Below are 6,037 nucleotides of genomic sequence, written 5' to 3'. Positions count from 1 at the left end.
AGGGTGAGACATGAAGAAGAATATGAATCATGCATGTTTACTTCCTGCCCTGGTGATTTGTCTTTGCTGATAAAATATAGGTGCCATATCTTCTGAACTCCCATGGCAAAGCCATCATACTGTATGGGTGGTGGAATCAATATCTCCAAAGTCATGTGACTGAAAGGGGTAGTCAAAACTTTACTCTGAAAGGTAAAAAGACCCAGAAGAGGCTGCAAAAGGTCAGTCTGACCAGTGAGGAGGTGTGGTGTTTTAGGGAGGGGCCCTCTCATGCTGAATACGTATATATATTATGTGTACATATGCATAATGTATCTGTGTGTGTGTGTATGCATGTGTTTATACTATATATATATATATATTTTTAATGAGCCACTCAGGTCTTTACAATAGCAGCTAGCTAGACCACCTCTCTCTCTTCAGTTTGCTTTTGGCTCCAGGTGCCTTGATTCCTACAACATCACAGCTCTCCTTTCTCTACTATTCTCCTCAAACACCTAGAAAATGGGGCAATCCCCTATTTGTAATACACTCCAGGCGAAGCTTCTGTCGTAATGAGCTCCCTTGTGATGCAGAAACCAATAAACCTCTGGCATGAAGGCCTATTAGTGAACCAAATTACACATTTCTCTCAGTTGAGTATTGTTTTATTTAATATGCTCATACCTTTCCAATGGTAGGCATAAAATTATCGTGTGTGTGAAAAACATATTTGGCTCTGATTGTGTGTGTGTGTGTGTGTGTGTGTGTGTAAGCTTCTCGAACACGACTGTAAGTAAAGGTTCTTCTGGGATAAGGCATTGAGATTGGGGGCACTGAAACTCCATCCAGTCATGTTTCTGAAGGCCTAATGCAGAGGAAGTTCTTAACATACAGAATATAATTACCCAAAATGGAAGGTGGCCAAGGTGCTGGAGTTAAGATTTCTTGTTCTTACACACAGTGGGATAGTTGAAGAACCTTCTTGTCATAACCAGTTGGACATAGTTTCCAGAAATGAATGTGCTAGGGCAGGAAGATAGCAGCTGGTTGTTTGACCAGTTCATTGTTTTGCATTAATTTGACCTTTTTTTTGGTCAGAACCCAGGTGTTGATGACCTCATTTAGATTTTCTTGGGCTGCCACATGTCAGTTCAGAAATATCCCAATGCAGTGCAGCATTAGTTATGTGCTGTGGGATCTGGGCCAACCAGTTGGATCCATTGAATGTGGATAAGCTTTATTCATTGGCAAAATTAATAAACAATCACCGTGACTTGAGCCAGTCATAACAGTTGAGTTCCTCTGGGATGAACTGGTCTAGTCCCTGATTGGTTTCAGCCACACAATAGCTCTGTTATGTGTACCAATCAGTGTGTTGGGGTCCGCAGGGGCACTGCCACAGCTCTACACTGATACCCATTGGATAAACTGATTAAATCTGCAATAATCACAGGGCCCAGTGCAAGTGCAGTCAGTGCCCTTGAATATTGCCAGGGGGATCAAGTGCTTTGTTTTGGAAACATAAATGCATTTTATTGTTGCTGAAAGTGATTACTTGGTGACAGTGTTCTAGTACATCACTATTATCTTTTAATTAATGAGGACTGAGGGATAAATTCTGACCACAATGTCATGTACATGCTATTCAGATATGGGAGCAGGTAGAAGGAAAGATGGAGTAATACACAAAAGTTTTTCAGTGGCCTGTAAGACTCGACATTCTTGACTTCTGTCTGTCTGATAATTCCTTACCACTGTCCCTTTATGTGCTACACTCTCCTGATGCACATTGCTTCCAGCCTGAGGATTTTGCACTTGATACCTCTGCCTGGAATGCTTTGACCCCCAGATTTTGCATGACTGGCTCTGTTGTCATTCACATCTTCTCCACAGGGAGCTCTCTGATCAGCACATAGTGAGGCCCTACTCCTTCACTCCATATTATATACTCCTGTTTTATTTTCTTCATAGCACTTATTGCTATCTGAAATGCTTGTTGAATAGGTTATTTTGTAAGGTGGCTCCACTGAGTTCACTACTGTATCCCAGCCTGTTAGCACTGAGTCTGGCACACATTAGGTACTTAAACTGTTGAGTGAATGAATTTCTCTGTGTCTTGTCATGGGTTTTGAGTAAGTCAGTGGACATATGGCTCAGAGGAAAGAACACTTTGCCAGAGGGCATTAATGCTTTTACTCTAGACTCAGCCTCTAAACTATATATAGCATGGCTTTGGGCAAGTCAGTCCACCTTTGGGGACCAACTGACTATGTTGGGGCTCTTTAGCTCTAAGACAGTGTTTCCAAGTGCTTTTTTAGTTTTTGGTTGAGAGGGGGACAAATTGGGTAATGAGTATTTCCTGTTTTAGTCACTGAAGTTTTAACCTCAAAGGGGAGGGCCCTAAAAGATTATCCTAGAATGAGATGGTAATGGGTACCTATTAGGGTACCAGAATGTAACACATTTAATAGCTTCCACACTATTTAACAGATACCCAGTCAAGATGCCCATATGAGAATCTGGTTTTCTCTCTTTGGTGACCTATGGCCTAATGAGTATTTACAGGCCAGTAAAATTAGACTATCAGTGAATATAAAAATTCACAAACACCATAGAGGAGTTTCTGCTAGATCCCCCAGTGTCCACTTCCTCTCAAAGAGCTTGTAGAGGGAGCTTGGGAAAGCTGCAGGGCAAACCAGAGCTGTGAGAAGGAGGTGAAAGGGGCCCAGTGCTCCTCTCCCCAGGGGGATGGGCAAAAGCCTGCTCTCTTATCCTGTGCTGGTGACAGCCTTCACCCCTTATTCTTATCAGACATCTTCACATTCAGGACACCTAGAAAGCAGATTCATGAGGTTGGATGGCCATGTTGTGTTCCCAGCTTTAAAAAGAACTGCACCTTAATAAGTAGTAAAAGGGCTCAGGCAATTTGAAAAGAAGCACAATACAAGTGGCAGAGTACTGGTGTGACAATGGAGATAATAGTCCCAGGGTTGGAGACCAAATGTGATCTTTCGAAAGAAACACAAAATGAGGCTGTTAAACCAAAAACAAGAACAGGAAAATGAGCCCCACATAAATTCTTTAGAGAAAGTAAGATGTGAAATACAATAGTTTTGGAGCAGTAGTTTTGTTTCTGATGGAATTTTTCTGATAACGTGTTTCTTATGTGGCAACTCCCCAACTGCCCCACCCCATACACTAAAGGGTTATGTTTTGTTTTTCTCCTGAAAAAGAACACATGAATAAAGGTAAACTTTTATAAAGGTAAACTTTTAGAGGTGCTTTCTATTCCAGGAAAACTCTTTGCTGCCAGTGGAGAATTTTCATGGGCCCTACATAAAAAATACAATTATTTTATTCCAATCAGGTGATGTTCCTCAAGAAATTATTTTATTCAGGGGAAAACACAATACTTAAAAAACATTTTGGTTTTGGGGCCAAAACCTGGGTGGCTCAGTCGGTTAAGTGACAGACTCTTGGTTTCAGCTCATGTCTTGATCTATTGGTTTGTGAGATCAAGCCCCACGTTGGGCTCTATGCTGACAGTGTGGAGCCTGCTTGGGATTCTCTCTCTCTTCTCTTTCTGATCCTCTCTCACTTGTGCTTTCTGTTTTAAAATAGATAAGTAAACATGTAAGAAAAAAATTTTAAAAGATGTTTTGGTTTTTAAAAATTGATCCCTTCAACACCTCAGCTATTATTGGGAAGAGGCAGAATTTGACATTGGTCCCTGTCCAAATAGGGCTTACATTCTAATGGTAGGAGGTAGACAGCAACCAAACAAATGATGAGCACTCTGAAGGAAAATGAAGCAGGTGAGAGGGTAGAAAGGAAAGAAATTATTTTTTTAAAAAAATATTTATTTTTGGGAGAGCACAAGTTGGGGAAGGGCAGAGAGAGGGGGACAGGATCTGAAGTGGTCTCTGTGGTGACAAATGTGGGGCTCAAACACATTAACCATGAGTTCATGACCTGAGCCATAGTTGGACCCTCAACCAACTGAGCCATCCAGGTGCCCCAGAAATTACCTTTTTTAATGAACTGGTTGGGAGCCTCTTCTTAGAGGGTGGTAGTTGAACAGATCTAAATGAAGTGAGGGAGAAAGCCACATAAATATTTGGGAGAACATTCTAGGCTTCAGGCAACCAGACCAGCATGATTGGAACAGAAAGAGTGGTGGGGAGAATGAGGCTGGGACATGAAGCTCTGATGAGGACATCACACTTTACTTTCACGTTGACTGCTTTGGAGGACTTTGAGCAGAGAAGTAACAGGGTCTGACCTAAGTTTTCAAATAATTCCTTTGAGTACTGTGTGGAAAATAAAGTGTACTAAGAGTGGAATCAGGGACGCTATTTAAGAAGGTATTTTATTGTAGCACCTGGGTGGCTCAGTTGGTTAAGTGTCCAACTTCGGCTCAGGTTATGATCTTGCTGTTCATGAGTTTGAGCCCACGTTCGCGAGTTTGAGCCCCATGTTGGGCTCCTACTGTCGGTGTGGAGCCTGCTTCACATCTTCTGTTTTCCTCTCTCTCTGCCCTTCTCCTGCTCATGCTCCCTCTTTCTCTCTCTCTGAAAAATAAACAAACATTAAAAGAAAAAAAAAGGAAGGTATTATATTTGTTCAGGCAAGATAGTGGTTTGGACTAGGATATTAGAGGTTAGTTATATTTAAAATACAGGTAATAGTGTTTATTTTTGTAATGTTTGTTTTGAGGGGGGTGCTTCGAGAGAGGGAGACAGAGAATCCCATGCAAGTCTCCAAATGGCCAGTGCAGAGCCCAACATGGGGCTCAAACTCATGAACCAGGAGATCATGACCTGAACTGAAATCAGTATTCAGACACTTAACCAACTGAGCCACCAATGAACCCTGGAAACAGGGTTTATTGATGGATTATCTGTATGGGGTGAGGGAAAGACAGGAGCTGATAATGAGTCCAAAATCATTAGGAACTGAAGGAATGGAGAAAAAGTTTTGCTTTTCCAATGCAGTAGAAAAATGAAGTCAATGGGAAAATAGGGCTGGGTACCTAAATTAGTTGTGGTGTGGAGTGTGGCCAGGAAAGGTTTACTGCTTTCCCTTTACATGCTAGTTCATTGCTTTGTTAGCTTTGGCCAAGCCTCTCTTTCTGACATTGTGGTTTTTTTTGTTTTGTTTTGTTTTGTTTTTGTTTTTTGGCAGGGGTGGAGTGGGGTAGAATTTAGTATTTTTTTAAAAATTGAAATATGACATATAACATTGTGTAATTTTAAGGTGTACCAGGTGTTGATTTGATACACTTATATATTGCAATATGATTACCACCATAGGATTAGCTAACACCTCTATCACATCACATAATTATCACTTTTTTTTGTGGTGAGAACAATTCAGATCTAATCTCTTAGCAATTTAGAAGTTTATGATACAGTATGGTTGGCTATAGTCACTATACTGTGCATTAAGTCTCCAGAACTTATTTAACTATTAGTTGTAAGTTTGTACCCTTAAAACATCTCCCCTGAAAATTACTATTTGACTCTCTGTTTCTACAAGTTCAGTTGTTTGTTTGTTTGTTTGTTGCTTTGTTTTTTGTTTTAGATTCCACATAGAGGTGATATCATATAGTATTTGCCTTTCTCTGACTTATTTCACTTAGTATAATGTCCTAAAGTTCCATCCATGGTGTTGCAAATGTCAGGATGTTACTCTTTTCATGACCTAATAATATTCCATTGTTTGTGTATATATACCACACATTTAACCATTCATTGATTGGTGCATACTTGTTGTTTCCATATCTTGCTTTTGTGAATAATATTGCAATGAAAATTGGAATGCAGATACATTTTTATATTGTTTTCATTTCCTTTGGATATGTACACAGATCATATGTTTCAGTTTTTGAGGAACCTCCATACTGTTTCCCATAGTGGCTATACCACTTTACATTCCCACTAACAGTACATAAGTATTCCTTTTTCTCTACATTGTTGCCAGTGATTATTATCTCTCATCTGCTTGATGAGAATCATTGTAACAGGTGTGAGGTGATATCTCCTTGTGGTTTTGA

This window comes from Hyaena hyaena, unplaced genomic scaffold (genome assembly GCF_003009895.1).
Source record: "Hyaena hyaena isolate Hyena2069 unplaced genomic scaffold, ASM300989v1 scaffold_175, whole genome shotgun sequence".
In the NCBI taxonomy this organism is placed as follows: domain Eukaryota; kingdom Metazoa; phylum Chordata; class Mammalia; order Carnivora; family Hyaenidae; genus Hyaena; species Hyaena hyaena.
The sequence above is the reverse complement of the archived record's forward strand: the minus strand, read 5'-3'. Positions refer to the sequence as shown.